Source organism: Chiloscyllium punctatum, chromosome 45 (genome assembly GCF_047496795.1).
Source record: "Chiloscyllium punctatum isolate Juve2018m chromosome 45, sChiPun1.3, whole genome shotgun sequence".
NCBI classification, from domain to species: Eukaryota; Metazoa; Chordata; class Chondrichthyes; order Orectolobiformes; family Hemiscylliidae; genus Chiloscyllium; species Chiloscyllium punctatum.
In genome coordinates, this window is record NC_092783.1 from 30,116,494 (window position 1) to 30,135,195 (window position 18,702).

At 45.5% G+C, this 18,702-nt stretch overlaps 1 long non-coding RNA gene across 1 annotated transcript in view; it reads right to left on the reverse strand.

The window, feature by feature from the left end:
• Positions 1–9,508: 9,508 nt before the first annotated feature.
• The window catches only part of LOC140467096 (uncharacterized), a 47,404-nt gene continuing 38,210 nt past the window's right edge, over positions 9,509–18,702 (reverse strand). The window contains exon 3 of the long non-coding RNA XR_011955342.1: positions 9,509–9,742. This is a non-coding gene — a long non-coding RNA (uncharacterized lncRNA). The remainder of the gene's footprint in view (positions 9,743–18,702) is intronic.

The window sequence follows — 18,702 nt, forward strand, 5'->3', positions numbered from 1 at the left end:
CTCCAGTTTCCTCCCACAGTCACAAAGATGTGCAGGCCAGGTGAATTGGCCATGCTAAATTGCCTGTAGTGTTAGGTAAGGGGTAAATGTAGGGGTATGGGTGGGTTGCGCTTTGGCGGGGCGGTGTGGACTTGTTGGGCCGAAGGGCCTGTTTCCACACTGTAAGTAATCTAATCTAAAAGAAAACGTTCTCCAGACGTGAACTCACAAAAATCTTGTACAGAGGCAGAAAGGATTTGCCAGCCTGCTCCAAGGTTTCCACCCAATTTAAAGCAGTCCCAGATGTCTGCAGGAATACACAGTGTTGTCCTTGTCTCATCTGCCAGAATAACAGGAAATCAAATGAAAATGTCACAATGATGTTTAAGAAGAACAAATAAGATGCAACCCAATGATTTCAATGTCAAAGTAGGCATCACCAAATATCTTGCCTGAGTTCACCATTAATCTCTCCAGAGTCGTCATTGTTCAAATTTCAGAGAATCTGGTAAGGTGGAGTTTAGAAACTTCAAGGAGAAGCAAATATTGATCAGAATTATATATCAGAGTTAAAGGTGCAGGACATATGCTGAGCATGTTACAATTCAGGAAATCAGGAAAATATGTTTTTGGGTAATGCTGGAAAAGCGCAGCAGGTCAGGCAGCATCCAAGGAGCAGGAGAATCGAGGTTTCGGACATGAGCCCAAAGAAGGGATCATGCCCGAAAAGTCGATTCTCCTGCTCCTTGGATGCTGCCTGACCTGCTGCACTTTTCCAGCAACACATTTTCAGCTCTGATCTCCAGCATCTGCAGTCCTCACTTTCTCCTACTGCAGTAGTAATGGACGACTTTGAGTTTCATTTAAAATGTGTTAACACAGGTGAATGCTAATACTAGGAGAAAAAAATTGATGCGCATGTATGAGATTATTTACTTTAACAGTACGTTGAGCATTCAGCTTGAGATCAGGCAGTCTGGAATTGGTGTTGTGTGATCAGAAGAGCTAATTAAAAACATTTCTTTAAAAGAGCGTTTTGGGAATATATTGAATTTTAAATGATGTCTGAAGGCAATTTTTTTTAAAAGTTAAGGTTATCAAGCAGAACAATGCAATGCATGACATTATCAGGTGCAAATTGGCTTCAGGGAATTTAAATATTTAATAGAAGACAGGCAATGCCTTTTATTTGTAGACGGTAACAATATACATACATTTCGCAAAGATACAATCAGAAAAAGCGAAAGAGGTCTCAGTATGGTCACCACAAGAGTTTAAGTTTGCATTAGATCAAAAAATTAGCAAAAAGCCTGAAATGATGGTAAGCCAGTGGATTCAGAGGAATTTAGGACCCAACAAAGAAGGACTAATAAACCAATTAGGAAATAAAAATAAGAGAACCTGAATGCAAACTAAAAAAAAGACTGACAAAAATACTTCTATCAATACTTGAAAGGAAAATAAAAGCAAAGTCAAACGTGAAAGTGGTTGAATGTTCAGACAGGACAATTTGTTGCAGAGAACCGAGATATTACAGGAAAACTAAATGGTTACTGTGTGTCTGTTTTCATAAAGGAACATCCACAAAATCTCCCAAAAATACAAACTGACCGTGGAGATTGTGTAACTAAAGATTAAAATCTTTCATATCAGTGACTAGATAGTATTTGAAAACATAGCTAAATTGTGCATTGATAAATCTATGGACGAGGTGCACTTTCTATCAGATTTTGCATAAAGCAGTGACAGACATATTGATCGTATCGGTAATCACTTTTCCCATTCATTCTGCAAAAGCAAAAAGCTAATCTGGATCATTGAAGGGTTATAAGGGTAATCCAGGGTAGAAGAGGAAGAGTGAACTACACATCAGTTAACAAAGGCAGCACAGTGGCTCAGTGGTGAGCACTGCTGTCTCACAGTGCCAGGGACTTGGGTTCGATTCCAGCCTCAGATGGCTGTCTGTGTGGAATTTACACGCTCTCCCCGTGTCTGTATGGGTTGCCTCCGGTTGCTCCAATACGCAGGTTAGGTGAATTGGCCATGCTAAATTGCTCATAGTGTTAGGTGCATTAGTCAGGGGTGGTGGGGCTGGGGGAAAGGTAGTTGGGAATGCGATTAGGAGAAGAAGTCGGGGGTGAAAGTGAGAGGTTGGAGACAAGGGTGGAGTGGATAGTTGGGAAAGAAGATGGGCAGATAGGACCCTCTTCAAAAGGGCAGTGCTGGGTTTGAAGTTTGGGCCTGAGATAGGGCGGGGAAATAGGGAAACTTGAGACCCCCTCATTGATCCAAGTAGAAAATGAGCCATTCTTCCTTCAGGCATCAGGTGGGTAGGGCTTGGTGATGGAGGATGCCCGGGACCTGCATATTCTTGGAGGAGTGAGAGGGGGAGTTGAAGTGTTCAGCCACGGGGTTGGTTAGTGCGCGCATCCCAGAGATGTTCTCTAAAAAATTAGAAAGTTGGCGTCCTGTCTCCACAATGTGGAGTAGATGATTTGTGTCAAAATACAGGTAAATTTCTGTCGGATGTGGAATGATACTTTGTGGTCTTGGACCGTGGTGAGGCGGGGAGTGGTGATAAGCGCAGGTTTTTCACTTCTTGTGATGGCAGGGGAAGGTGCTGGGAGGGGAGGATGGATTGCTGGGGGGTGTGGAGCTGACAAGGGAGCTGTGGAGAGGAGGGAAATATATCTCTGGTGATGGGATATGTTTGTAGGTGGCGGAAATGGCAGAGAATGATGCAGTGTGTCCGATGGTTGATGGGTTGGAAGGTGAGGGGCAGGGGTCTTTTCTGTCCTTGTTGCAACTGGAGTGGTGTGTTTCTGAGATGGAGCTGGTGAACTTCAGGTTAAGATGGAAACGTTTGTTTCTTTGTCTCCCGCCAACCCAATTAATATGTTCCCTGACACACTCATCCAACTGGCTGAACTGGTCCTCACACAAAACAACTTCTCCTTCCATTCCTCCCACTTTCTCCAGACATGGGCAGCTGCATGGGCCCCAGTTATGCCTGCCTCTTCATCTGTGGAACAGTTCATCTTCCACTACACCAGCACCATTACCCACCTTTTCATCCGCGACATCGATGACTGTATCAGTGCTACCTCGTGCTCCCATGGGAAGGTTGAACAGTTCATCAACTTCCACCCTGACCTCAGGCTCAGCCGGACCATCTCAGACACCTCCTTCCCCTTCCTGGATCTCACCATGTCCATTTCTGGTGACTGACTCAACACAAACATCCACTACAAGCACACCGACTCCCACAGCTACTTGCACTACACCTTCTTCCACATTGCCTCCTGTAAAAATGTTATCCCTTATTTGAAAATCCTCTGCCTCCACTGCATCTGACCCCAGGGGGACCAATTGCACCATAGAACGTCCCAAGTGCCCTTCTTCTACAAAGACCGCAGTTTCACCTCCCACGTGGTCAAGGATGCCCTCCAGCACAGCTCCTCCACGTCCTGCCCTTGAACACCACTCCTCCAACCACAATAAGGACATAATCCCCCTGGTGCTCACCTTCCACCCCACCAACCTCTGGATACACCATGTCATTCTCAGCCATTTCCACCACCCACAAACAGACCTCACCACCAGGGATATAATTCCCTCACCACCCCTATCTGTGTTTTGGACATACCATTACTTTCATGACTCCCTTGTCTGATCTATGCCCCCCATCAACCCACCATCCCCTCCAGTACCTTGCCTTGTCATTGCAACAAGTCCAAAGCCAGCGCCTACACCGCATCCTCACCTTTGTCCACGGCCCCAAAGGATCCTTCCACAGAAGACATAAATTTATCTGTACTACCACACATGTCATCTACTGTATCTGTTGCACCTGATGTGGTCTCCTCTACACTGGGGAGATCGGATGCCAACTTGTGGATCATTTTAGAGAAAGTCTTTGGGACACCCACAATAACCAATGCCACCGCCCTGTGGCTGAACATTTAACTCTCCCTCAAAGTCCACCAAGGACATACAGGCCCCGTGCCTCCTTCATCGCCAAACTCTTACCACCTGACGCCTGGAGGAAAAGCCTCCTCCTCCATTTGCAAACCTCCTGCCACAAAGAATCAATGTGGATTTCAACAGTCTCCCCATTTTCCCTCTCCCCATGTTATCCCAGTCCCAAACTTCCAACTTATCACCTTCACCTCTTGAATGGTCCTATCAGTCCATTTCTCTTCCTACCTATCCGCTCCACCCTCCTCTCTGACCTATCATTGTCACCCCTACCTTCTATCCTCCTACGTTAACATTCCCATCTACTTCCCCATGCCCTTGAATTTATCTCTCAGCCTCCTTTGCCCCATTCTGATGAAGGCCTTATGCCCAAAATGTTGATTCTCCTGCTCCTCAGATGCTACCTGACAGGCTGTGCTTTTGCAGCACCACATTCTTTGATTCTGATCTCCAGCGTCTGCAGTCCTCGCTTTTTCTTATCGTAAAGAATGTATTTTTAAAAAATTATTACTAATTGCACAACTGGAGAAAAATATTAAGCATTTATGAAATGGAAATCGTAATTGACAAACTTGTTTTGGAATTTTTAGATGTTTCTTGTAGACAGCAACAATGGATGTACTGTAGTTGGATATTTGATTGGGATTTTTACATAATTCAACCAATGAGTATGGAAATAAAATTAAACCGAAGGGAACTGGGAAGAACTTATGCAAATGGAAATGGAAATGTAAACTTTAGGTTTTCTTAATTTACCAGGAAATCGACGTTTCAGGCAAAAGCCCTTCATCAACTCCTCGGATGCTGCCTGACCTGCTGTGCTTTTCCAGCACCACTCTAATCCCAACCCTTCATTAGTGGGAATTGGAATAGAAAAGTTAAGACATTCTGTATCAGTTGCATAATATTGTTAAAACTGTACTTGTAGCACTTTGTATAGTTTCAGTCTCTCAATTTGAGGAAGAATATACAGACCACAGAGGACATGCAATTGACATTTTCTAGATTAATCACTCAAATGACAAGATTGTCTGATGAGGAAACTCAGCGTGCATTGCCCAAAGATTAAAAAAAAAGTGTGACCTGATTACAGTGAAGTGAAATGTAGAAAATTCACAGAAAAAAGGAATGATTAACAAAGACCCATGGACATGCAAGATGAGGAAGAATCCCAATCTATTTTGTAAGCATTTCAAGTGGAACAGAAAACCAGGGAAAAATTAGGGCTGACAAAAAAATAACCAAGGGGACAATGTGTGTCTGAAGCTGAAAAAGCAATGCTAAATAGTACTTTGCATATATTTTTGCTTGTGAGAAGGAAGATGCAGACATGCTATTCCAGAACGTGGAATGTGAACCTCTTAGCAGATTTGTATACGATGTGTGCAGGTATTGGAGATTATATTGGACAAAGCCACAGTCTGCATGAGTTGTATCCAGGCAGAAAAAATCAGCCTGATCCAAACTTCTAAATTGAATCTAGCTACAGCGCCAGATGGCTGATGAACAGCTAATGTGATTCCACTTTGCAGGAATGCTGGTAGAGATAGACCAGGGAACAACAGACCAGGGAGTCTCCTATCAGCTTTATAGACAATATTACAAAAGATAGGCAAGACGGAAATCAGTCTTAATTTGGGAAGGCAAAGTTTTATTTGGGAGAATGAGCATGACTTTATCAGAGGAAAATCATGCTAAGCGAATTTGATTGACTTTTTTTTCTGTGGATGCCGTTCATGTTATCTTTAGCAAGACTTTGACATAGTCCCACATGGGAAACTAATTAGGAAAGTAGAAGCTCATGGTATCAGTGGTAACAATACAAGTTATATTCAAAATTTTCTTAGTGGCAAGAGTCAGGCTGGTAGTAGAAGAGTATTTGTGTGACCAGAAACAAGATCAGGAATGCCATTGCTGGGCTTGACTCCTCGAAGTGAGAGAGTTAAAAATCCCAGGTTGATTTGGAGGTACCAGCTTTCAGACCACTGCTCCTTCATCAGTACTTTGAAATAACTTAGTGGACTATAACTTAGTGTTGTGGGATGTTTAACTTTGTTCATCCAGTCCAACATTAGCTCCTCCGGACTGTGGCTAAGCGAGAGAAACAATTTATTTCAGTGAATAAAGTTTGGTGCCAAAACCAGGGAAGTGGACCTGCATGGGTAAGAGCCATGTTCAACCTGATGTTAGTTTCAGTGATGTGCAATGCTCGGGAAGGTGAGGCCGTCTGACCACGTGAAAACTGCAAACTTGCAAACAGGACAGCAAATAAAAACTCACCTGGCTCCTCAGAACATCCAGAAAGGATATCAGAATCCATGTGGTCTCCATATCTGTCGAGCATTGAAGAAACATCAGATTCTGAGCAGATGACTTTTTTTATAAGACACTCCGGGAATAAACAAGGGTGGGTGGCGGGAAACGGACTTGGCGAAGACAGTCTCTAACAGAAAGAACAGCTCCGCATCGACAGACTTCGAAGGAAAGATATAATGATTGCAAGGGGTCAGCCAGCTGAACGTCATAGAATCTGAATCCCCTGAGAGAGGGGGCTTGAAAACGTAAATGTTGATAAGTTGTTTGCACTTCTAGACAGTGTTTCGATTTGGGTGACACATATACAGAGGAATCGACTCTCATATAAAATGCAGGTGCAAAGAAATTTCCTCTCTCAGAACACAGTGCACGTCGGGAATTCAGAGTTGTGTAGGCTATATCACTGAAAATCCTGACAGGTGAGGTGGGTGGACATTTGTCATATTCGCAAGTTGACGGACGCAAGGAGTTTGCATGAGTGTGGATTTGGTCCCTCAGGGAGATCGCCATTTCCTTATGGAATAACAGATCGAATGCACTGAAGGTGAGAATGGCTGACTCCTGTTCCTATTTATTATGTTCTGTTATTGGAAATTGGCAAGTTCTTTTCTGGGTAGTCAGCGAGAGCAGAAGAAATGGTTGAGCTCACCTTGGGTGACGTCTTGTAGTTCCATTAACACTGAATCTGGGTCTGCAGCATGACCACATCTGGAGTAGAAGTTGCAGAGAGGGGCATCTTGAAAAGAGGGATTGGGAGAGAGAGCACGTCCTGACCCAGCCTGGATTTTCCAAGTACATTTTCACAACCTACACTTAACCATCAGAGTGGCTTCAATCTGCTCCTGGGTATCTGGTCCTAAGGGTAGAGTAGAACATTAGAACAAAGGATTGAGGAGCATGCATGATCCATGCAACCCTTTGACACTACTCCACTAGTAAATAAGGTCGTGATCCATCCCATTGTGGGCTCAGCTGCACTTTTCTATCAATACCCCTTTAACCCTGATTCAACTCTGTCGAAAATCAAACTACGTCAGCCTCAATATAAAGATCCAGCCACCATAAACTTCTGGGAAAAATAATTTCCAATTGAATGAATTGCCAGTATGTGAATTTCTCCTCATCCTTGTTCTGACTGAGTTTGGAGGAATCACTCTTTCCCTTTTGCGTCCAACTCCTCTACTGGTCACAACAAATTTTCAATGCAACCAAGCTGGTGATATGGACAATGATATTTGTCTCAGACAGAGGCAGGCTCAGTGGTGCAGTAGTTCAGTGGCTAGCAGTGCTGCCACACAACACCAGGGACCTGGGTTCAATTTCTGCCTCAGATGACAATCTGTATGTGTTTTCACATTCTCCCCATGTCTGTGTGGATTCCCTCTGATAATCCCAAGATGTGCAGGTCAGGTGAATTGGTGTTAAATTGTTTGGAGCTCTCTTCCCCAGAGAACCTCGAATATTTCTGAGGCACAAACAGATAGACTTATGCATAACAAGGTAGTCAAAGATTATCAGGGAATGGACAGGAATGTGCAGTTTGGGAAGAAATGCTGACGGTTGGTACAAAAGGAAATTATGGATGACCAGAACACCCAGGAATATTATGGAGAAAACCGATAACACGCAGAAAATTTTAACATGGTAACAGTGATGGGATAAAGTCACAAAAGTCCCAGAAGACCACGGGACTGGTGTTGGTTTAAACTGAGGATTAGCACCCTTCAGGTGAGGTGTGAGTTTGAGAAAACAAGTCCTGTGTCGATGTGGGAATTGTTGGTCTCCATCTGCATCTCAAACCAGCCAGGATAAAGTGAGGATTCCAAATGCTGGAGTTTAGAGACGAGAGTGTGGTGCTGGAAAAGCACTACAGGTCAGACAGCATCCGAGGAGCAGGAGAATCGAGCTGAGGGGGTGGGCTGATAAATCAAAAGGGTGTGGGTTTGGGGGGAAGGCAGCTGAGAGTGCAATAGGCAGGTTGGTGGTGAAAAAGGTGATAGGTTAAAGAGGACTGTGGAGCAGGAAAATGGACAAACCATTCTAACTCAGCACCACTGAGGAAACCCACACAGTTACAGGGAGAATACACAAACTCCATACAGTCACCTATGGCTGGAATCAAACCTGGGTGCCTGGCGCTGTGAGGCAGCAGTGTTAACCACTCAGCCATCGTGCCATGGATACGCAAGTATGTAAATCTGGTGTAGTATATTATTTGTAGAGTGCATTCTCATGAGAAATGACTCCCAATCACATGCTTGAAGGAAAGCGGTGTAAAAAGGATCTGGGTGTTGGCTGTTCAGAGACAGGAACCTGGGGGATTGAATGACGGAATGTCCATGCAGCTACAGAATCTGTTTTAAAGTGCTGAATGGCCTCATAATGGAAATTTGAAAAGAAAAATGCAACTCTATTCTTTCCACTTCCGTGTTAGATCGTGGGGGACAGCAATTTTTCTAAAACCTAAGAAATATTTAGAACATTACCTGGAACATTCAGAAAACAACATCATACAGAAAATTCTAAACGTGGCATTATCCAGAACACTCTGTAACACTGACATTATCCTCAACATTCCAGAACATGCATTCCCCGCAAAATTGGATAATCAACATTTTCCAGAACATTCTGTAACCAACATCATTTTGGATGGCCGGACATCAGTTAATTCAACAAAGGATAAGACACCGAGGAAACAGACACTGCTCCAAGAACAAGGAGACACTGTTTCAAAGTACCCTCAGGCAGTTAAAGGAATGAATCTGTTTTCCCTTCACAACAGAGAATCAAACACAATTTAGATTAAAAGACAGATATTTCCAATCTCCATTTGTCTTCAAGGAACTGGGAGAGAACCCTTCAAAACAGCAACTTTTTCACCCTCTGTATTAGGAGCTGTAAAAAAAAGTGACTTGTGCCTGCTCTCGAGTTTTTCAAAAATATGGGAATGTCCTAGAAATCATCTGTTCTTATGGATGTGCATCAATGTGTTTGGGGAGGGAAGGTTTCTTCTGTTTTACATTGCATTTTGTAAGCAGTTCAGAGCATATCAGTTGTTAATTCAGTTTTATATGTTTCAATAAATCTCTGAATACAGTGACTCATTTGAAAACTTTACACTGTCCTCAATCAAACCAATAATTTTGCATCTAGGCTGATTATAATTTGTTTGTTTTTCCTCTTGACAGTTAACGTTGTGACGATCTTCATCCTGCTTTATAAAGATTGTGGATTGTCTCCATGTGTCAGACGTTACCTGGGGGCCATGGCAGTGGCGGATCTACTGGTCATTATCCTCGACCTGGTGTTAAGACACATTCCAATTATGTATCAGAATCAGTTTTATTTCATCAAGTACATCCCCGTGTGTAATGTCCACGCCATCCTGCTTTATGCAGCCACTGACTGTTCTGTCTGGTTCACCGTCACTTTCACCTTCGATCGATTTGTGGCCATTTGTTGCCAGAAGCTGAAAAGTAAATATTGCAGTGAGAAAACAGCAGCTGTGGTTTTGGGAACAGTGACTGTGCTGAGCCATTTAAAGAATATTTTCTGGTATTTTATGCTCACATCTCAGTACACCCTGGGGAACATCCCCTGGTTTTGTAAGGTAACAATGGATGTTCGTTCCTCTCTGGTCTGGGTCATAATCGAGTTCCTCCACCACATTATAACCCCTGGTCTCCCATTTCTCCTGATTCTGCTACTCAACGTTTTCACTATCAGACACATTTTAGTGACCAGCAGAGCCCGCAGGAGACTCTGGGCTCAGAGCAATAGGGACACTCATTATGACAGAGAAATGCAAATTCGGAAAAAATCCATAATTTTACTGTTTGTGATCTCCGTCAATATCATCCTGTTATGGTCAACATTAATGGTGTATTCAATATGGTACCGATTGAAGTGGATTGGGTACACCTCTATGCAGCTACGAATGTTGGTGCGGCAATTGGGATTCATGCTGCAGCTCCTCAGTTGCTGTACAAATACCGTGATTTATGCCATTACCCAGGCTAAGTTCAGGCAGCAGCTGAAGAATGTGTTGAAATATCCCTTTACCCAAATTTATCAATCAATCAAATTCACTCATTTATCAATCCATTCAAGATTTTCTCATTTCAATTCATTTTTTCCAGCAACAAAACATCCTGCCACTATGGGAACAGACTGAGGCTGGTGATGGATTGCACCATTGTACCAACTGTATCTGTAACTTCAATTTGTATGTAATAAAACTGTTTATTAAAGTTAGTCTCAAACAGCAGATTGAAATGTTGAAACTGAGGTGGAGAGAGGTAGTCTTGACCCCAACTCCTGATCCTCAGTGAAAGCAAGGGGATTGCTCAAGAAATGGATTTACGTTTCTCTGTCTTTGCTTAAATTACTTGGACATTCACTCCACCCTGGCCTTGGCAAAATTCATCTCTAATCCTTGCTCCCTCACCAACCATATCTCCCTGTGAATCCTAAAATGCTCTTCTGATATAGCTGCACAGAGGCCAGTTTCCCTTTATTTACTTCTGCACAGTACACTGGCTGTGACCAGCCAGTTAGGAGTCAGTCCCCTGAACTGAGGGGACTCTGAATTTGCTTTTGTAAGTGTAGGGACTCAGCAAAGACACTACTGGTCAAGAAATTGTATTCAATACTTCCACCAAGAAAAATAACCATTTGACCAGGAAACTAGTAACAAGGGAAGTGTGACAATTACTCTCTGTTGATATGAACATAGCCTGCTGCCTGGACCTGTCAATGATCAACTTGGCCAGGCCCAGGAGCAAATCCAAAAGGATATCCTCTGACCTGCCTGTACCCCTCCACACCGAGTGCCCAAAAGTCAGGAGCTTACAATGAGATAACATGCAATGAGAAACAGAGAAAAAGGTAGTTAGGGTAACTGAAAATGGAGTGCAAAAGCCCGCATTCCATGCATACATGGCCCACAGACTCTACAGTGCCACAAAACGTAGAGATGGTCTGAGAGCCCATGAACCACCGCGTTCTGCGGTTGCATGGGACTGCTATGTGCAACGCCTTCCACCCGAGATCTGCAAGGGAAAGAGGAAGGACTCCAGCACACAGAATCCTCCACTGGGTCACCCACTGCCCAGTAGCAAATGGGAATACCAAGGCATGTCCGGGTTGTAGATAAAGGAGTAAAGGTTGCTGGCGTGCAGCAGCAATCCATACAGTTTTCTATCTTGTCTTTCTAAAAGAAATACAATACAGATTTCAGAGGAGCTCAGGTTGTACGGCTCCCGCTCCCGCAGAAGGTATGGAATCCTCGGGAACAACATGAAATCCCGTCTGAGCAAGGGTCCGTTTATACTGGATTCGACCACACACTGGAGCATCCTCCAACTGCACACATCATCAGGTCCAAGCACTGCAATTTTAAACTTTGGATGGCAGTGGTCAAGTAGCACTTTGTCCAACTTCTCGATCCAGGATTTCCACCTCTTTGTCGACCTCCTCGCACACCCCTGATAGAAAACAAGGATGTGAGCATTGTCCACATCGCAATACGGCCTCGGGGAGGGCCGGACCCAAAACCCAACCCCCAGTCTTTCACCAGCCAGTTGAGAACCGACAAAACGAATCCTGGAACTGCTTGTCCTCCAGCAGCATATTGTTAAATTGCCAGTACACATACACAAACCTGCCCGCGAATGTAAGGCGTTCAGCCCACGTCAGGTGATGGTCCATGCAGGGCACCTGCTGCATGGAGGCTGCTAGAATGCAGGAGGCATACGCTCGTGCAACGTGTAGATGGTAGATCCTCAACACTCCAAGCCCTAACCCTCACGAAGAGGACGTCAATGGAGTGAGGATGGAGATGCCGCCAGACTTCCACCAGGTCGAAGAACTTGACAAAATTCTCCAACTTCTTCCCCGGCACCAAACCAGATTGGACACTGCCATGGGCTCTGCCCTTGAGAATGTCATTAAAATCTTCCCCGAGGACAACACACTGACCTTCTATGATGAATGTGAGATGAGTAGATATTTCTCTGTAGAAGCATGGTTGCCTCAGCCTGACCATGGAAACAAAGATATTCACAAAGAAATGAAGAACCTTGCCCCCAGCCACACTGTCAGGTGCAGTTGACAGCACAGGCTCTTTGACCCCCAGGATCTCCAGATGAAAATGCAGGACCAACAAGATAGCTACCCTGCCAGAACAGCGGGTGAGGTGACTCATAGTAGACTGCTGCCACCGCTCCCTCCCCTCCCCCAAATCCAACACCCCGCCCCGCCCCGCAGTCCAGGAGCCTGGGTGCTTCATCTCCTGGGGTGGTGTCACTTTCTTGCCGGAAGCACACAGTGTGCCTCCCATCCGAATAGATCTCGAAGTTCTGGAATCTGCGTTCTGACTCACATCATCATCAGCAGCAGTGTGTAACCAACCCAAAAACCGTTAACCTGATTTTCTGGGAGAACGTGGAATGGGGCAGAACAAACCCTCTCCCTCCCTGGAAGTGCACTGAGCAAGTTTTTAAGTCACACCCAGGGGAAGCCCGGCCGCCTGGAGTGCAGCCTGGGCTGACAAGAAGATCAACTCAAAGATCTTCCAGAGGTCGAGCGTGAGCTGGACTATCCCAACAAATGCGAGTTTCGTTGATAAAGGCCTGGAGTTGCTTGGGGAAATGAGGGGCAGCTCAGGTCGGCATACACTAAGGAGTCTAAAACTTCACTGGAGACAGACTCCGTGTCATCCCCAACATCCACCACTGAGCCCAACCCTCCTCTAGCTGGTCTTCCTTGATCTCCAGCCTTTTCCTCATGGTGAGGGTGGGGGTTGGTCTGGAGGCGCCAGCTGGCTCCTAAGCCCCAGAGACACCACTCTCACTATCACTGGCGTCAATATCCTTGGTGCACTCCATTGTTGCTGAGTATAATTCTGGGTCATTTGGGCAGGGGAGACTCCAGACAGAAGGAAGCCTGCCACTTCGGGGAAAATAATTGCTGTCATGGCCATTGCTCTGAGAAAACAGTCTGGGAGGGAGAAGTGAGGAAAATATCTCCCTGCCACTCACCACACGATGAGCCAGCGGAAGTGGTATCATCATTCCCTGCATGGAACTCTGGTTTATCCCTGAGGCCTGGTGAAACCCAAGCAATCCCTGGGGCTCTGGACAGTTCAGGCTACAGTACAGGTAGGCAAGAGTTGCCACAGGTTCACTTGTGGGTAAGGAAATGTATCTTATCCATCCTGAGAGGTTTTCCTCCTCATGCGGGAAAGGTGCATCTTTCCTGATGGTGGTCATGGAGTTCACATGGCCTCCCTCCAGCCTCTCTCCAGGCACAATGTTAGCTGGAGAATGACGGGGAAAGCTGTTTCTGTCACTTTGTCACATGCCCATTTTCTGCCAGATGAGTGTGGGTGGGGCAGGGGCCTAGCTTCCAGTCCAGGAGCCCAGATTTGGCCACTCATCATGGTTGGCAGCGCAGCCAATGAGATCAAGTGAGTCAGAGAGGCGGTCTGGTAAAATGGGGCACAATGACAGCTTAGGGATCCCAGGAACAGTTGTGAAGGGAGTTGGGGGGTACGGCTCGGGCACACATTAGGGAGATCAGGACCAGGGTTTCTGCACTGGGATGACACTGGAGTTGCTATGGAGTCATTATCACGCCAGGGTGGGGTAGGGCATGAGTCCGATTCCACGGAGGGGCATGGGGTGACCTCAATGGGGAGGGGGTACAGGGAGATGCATCCACGTGGGTGGGCATAACATCCTTAGGCTTTCCCCCTGCCTTCTTCCCAGGCAGGCACCCAGCCCATCCCTGCAAGAGGCCGCAGTGACAACAACCTCTGATTTTTCTCCTGCTGTGGGGCCCCCGAGTGTGCTTTGTGGAGGGGGGGACAGGTGTGGCAGTTCCATCTGTGGCCGCCGATGAGGGCTTGGTAGACTTCAGGTACGTGTCCCACCTCATGGCAGTGGTGCACTGCACGCTGTCAGCTATCCAGAAAATGCTGTAGGTCATGCCCTAATGGCACACAGTAAATGAGCCCTCAGTGACCTCCTCCCAAGGCAAACAGAAGGCATCCGAAGGAGTCCCTGAGGGCAGGGAACTTCGCTCCGAGGAGGAGTGTTTGAACACCTGACTGCATTTGCTCCTGTATTTGAGGATGGAGTGGGAGGCGCTCACTGGTATTAAAAAGGTGGGATGTTGAAGATCATGACCCATTGGGCTGTGACTGCCAGAGGATCGAACAGTAAAAATGTACGACCTACAACGAGCTCCTTCTGAACAGCCAGGTGGACCACCTAGGATCATACAATACAATCCCTACAATGTGGAAACAGGCCCTTCGGCCCCACAGATCCACACTGACTCTCCAAAGAGAAACCCACCTAGACCCAATTTCCTATCCTATTAAGCTACATTTTACCACTGATTAATGCACCTAACCTAAAGATCCCTAAACACTATGGGCAATTTAGTATGGCCAATTCACCTGACCTGCACATCTTTGGACTGTGGGAGAAAACCAGAGCACCCGGACAAAACCTACACAGACACAGGGAGAATGTGCAAACTCCACACAGACAATTGCCCGAGGCTGGAATCAAACCCAGTTCCCTGGCGCTGTGAGGCAGGCACTGAGCCACCTGCTCGGACCTCACAAAAATATGTCCTTCCCGTACATTTTGGCACAAGTGATGATGGCTGACAGGCAGCCGCACTGGCCATGGCCTTATTGCAGGCCTCAAAAGTTGGGAATGGGGATATGCCTTGACTCTGCGGCCCTGTCTGAGGAACCAAAAGGTGGTTGAATTAATGGATGGGCGTGCTCGTTCGTGATGAAGAGCTTATGCTTGAAGCATCGACTCTCCTACTCCTGCTCAGATGCTGCTGGACTGGCTGTAATTTTCCAGCACCACTCTTTTTGACGTAAGGCTGTGGCTGCTCCAGCGTACATACGGCTAGGCCTGTGAACTTGGGGCCAGCTATGTCACCAGGGAAGAGGTTGGAGTTGGAAGGGAAGACTAGTGCTGACAGATTCTGCAGGAAATCAACTCCACGCCCGGGCAGCAGCAATATTTCTCAGGTAGGTGGGCCCTGTGAAGAAACCACAGACCACAAGCAGGTCCCAAGCAGAGACAGTAGTCTTTAGGTGTGTTCTGGCGTAGGGCCCAGGTAGTGGCAACAGCAGCAGAGGGGGGAAGGCCAAGACAGTGGCAGCAGTAGCAGTTGAAGGAGGCCCAAACTGCAGCAATGGATCCATACATGGATCCCCTTTTAGATGGGACTTGAATCCAGGCTGCCCAATCCAGGGGTAGGGACACTACTGCTGCACCACAAGAAAATGCTAACACTCCTTTTTTTTTCTTTTTTTTTCTGTGGTAGTGCTTATTTTTTCCCCAGCACCCATGGTTTGTGTGTGTAGGTGCGAGACACAGTGAAAGACACAAAGTGCACAAATCTTTATTCAATTGCCACCACCAGGAAGATATGAAAAACACCCGAGTGGCCAGTGACAAGCACTGCCCTTCAAACCACAGGGCAATGCTGTGTGATCAAAACAGTGAAGGGGAGGGTAGGGACTAAATCAAAATAGAGTTGGAGGGAGAAATAATACACTCCACTCCCTGCCTAACACTCCTTTTTTTTTTCTTTTTTTTTGTGAGACACAGTGAAAAGACACAAAGTGCACGAATCTTTATTCAATTTCCACCACCAGGAAGATAGGAAAGACACCCGAGTGGCCAGTGACAAGCACTGCCCTTCAAACCACAGGGCAATGCTGTGTGAGCAAAACAGTGAAGGGGAGGGTAGGGACTAAATCAAAATAGAGTTGGAGGGAGAAATAATACACTCCACTCCCTGCCTAACACTCCTTCTTTTTCTTTTTCTTTCTTTTTTTTTTCTTTTTTTTTTATTCTTTTTCTTGTCTTCGTTTTTTTTTCTTTTTTTTAAACCCCCACACTACCGCCTAAGTGCGGTAGTGCTTATTTTTATTCCCCAGCACCCATGGTGTGTGTGTGTACAGGTGTGAGACACAGTGAAAGACACAAAGTGCACGAATCTTTATTCAATTTCCACCACCAGGAAGATAGGAAAGACACCCGAGTGGCCAGTGACAAGCACTGCCCTTCAAACCACAGGGCAATGCTGTGTGAGCAAAACAGTGAAGGGGAGGGTAGGGACTAAATCAAAATAGAGTTGGAGGGAGAAATAATACACTCCACTCCCTGCCTAACACTCCTTATCTGTAAGCTATGGCTCTCTGATTGGAACAGAATAACAGTCCCAATCAGGGAACTCCAATTCTAAGAGATTCACCTGGCTGACTTAATTACAACCACAACCCCACTCCCCTCTGAGTCTGAGGACATAGGCTGGTTCTTTATTTGGTAGCTCCTCCTGGGGTATTTTAACACTGGGTCAGGTTTCACGAACTGTCCCTCTGATACTGGTGGCATGTGCTGCACAGTAGTTTGCCTCTTGCTGCACAAATCATCTTGGAAGAAATTCATTCTACTTTTCAAGTGGTAAAGGCATCATGGTGGTGACATCTGTCATGTCCATCTTAGATTCTGAGGTAGCTTCAACCCTTGATGGAGAGGGAGAATCCATGCATTCCAGAACAGTTGGAAAGGCAGTTGAGGAGACTGGGATAGCTTGCTCCCGCACCCTATCTCTCCTAATCTCACTGGTGAATGTAATTCTTTCAGCTGAGACAGAGTCATTGATGTGTTTAGTGACAGAGTGACTCCTGATTCGGTTCCCAGTCGCTGGAATATTCCTATATGAGAAATCCAGGAATGAACTGATTCTGGCACAAGATAAGTGGTTGAATACGATATGATTGGAATTTACACCAGAATTTCAATGGAAATCTAGAGAAGAGGCTATAACTGGACTTGCACGATTCAAAGCAACTCTGGTCAATGCTTTCCAGTGAAATATTGTCAGCTGAGAGAGGTAATTACTGAATATTACATTTTATGTCTAATATTTTTGTAAGAGAGAACCTGTTTTGGGATATTGTAGTGCTGGGCAGGGGATGGGAGGCTTTTTCCTGAAACGGCGATTTCCTTGCTCCTCGGATGCTGCCTGACCTGCTGTGCTTTTACAGCATCACTTTAATCTAGGCTCTGATCTCCAGCATCAGCAGTCCTCACTTTTGCCAGGGCAGGGGATGGCCTAGCAGTACTATTGCTAGACTGTTAATCCAGAGACCGAGGTAATGTCCTGTGGACTGGATTCAAATCCTGCCATGGCAGATGGTGGAATTTGAATTTAACAAAAATGTGGAATTAAGAGCCTAATGATGACCATGAATCCATTGTTGATTGTTGGAAAAACACATCTCGTCCACTAATGTCCTTCAGGGAAGGAAACTGACATTTTTACCTGGTCTGGCCTATATGTGACTGCAGACACACAGCAATGTGGTTGACTTGTAACTGCCCTCTGGGCAATTAGGGATGGGCAAACTTGCTGGCCTGGCTAGTAATATCCTCATCCCATGAATGAATAAAGAAAAAAATGAAGAAAGGTGAGGTTTAAATGAGACCTCTTGCCTCAGCTGTTGGGGCTTCCAACTGTGATGTTATATCATTAGTGCTGACAAATTATAATTTCTAAGTCCAGCTCTTTCTGTTACCCTAAAATTTCCATGAACACACCCCTGTTGCTTCCATGCTGTATTTGTCCCAAGCCCACCTCAGTGTCCCAGGAAAGTCCAAAGATCAACACCTCCTTTTCCACTTCAGCAAATTACAGACATGAGGTTGCGCCATTGAATTAAATGATTTCTCTCTCTCTCTCTCTCTCTCTCTTTCACACACACACACACACATCACACACTTGTCTTGTCTGTATAGTCATAGAATTGGATTGGAGCTGATCAAAAACAACAATCTAATTATTCAATCCCATTTAGTATCAATTAGCCAAAAGCCTTGTCTACTTTGATATGGTAAGGGTACATCTAAATACTTCCCCAATGTGGTGAGGACTTCTTGTCTCCCACCCTTACAGGCAGTGAGCTCCAGACTCCCACCAGCACCTCAGTGAAAGCATATTGATCATATCCCCTCCAAACATACTGACCCTGACCTTAAATCTGTGTCTCTGACCATTGATCGCTTCATCCAGGACAAAGCAGCGCACTTGATTGACACCACATCTAAAAGCATTCGCTCCCTCCACCACTGATGCTCAACAGCAGTAGTGTCTGCTATACAAGATCCTCATACAGCACCTTCCAAACCTATGACCACTTCCATCTAAAAGGAGAAGATCAGCAAATACTTGGCAACACCATCCCCTGGATATTTCCCTCTAAACCATGCACCATCTTACTTCATTGTTGCCAGGTCAAAATCCTGGAATCCCCTCATTTAGGACATTATGGGTCTACCTACAGCAAGCACATAGAAATCAAACACATAATTTATGTGGTGTAAACCA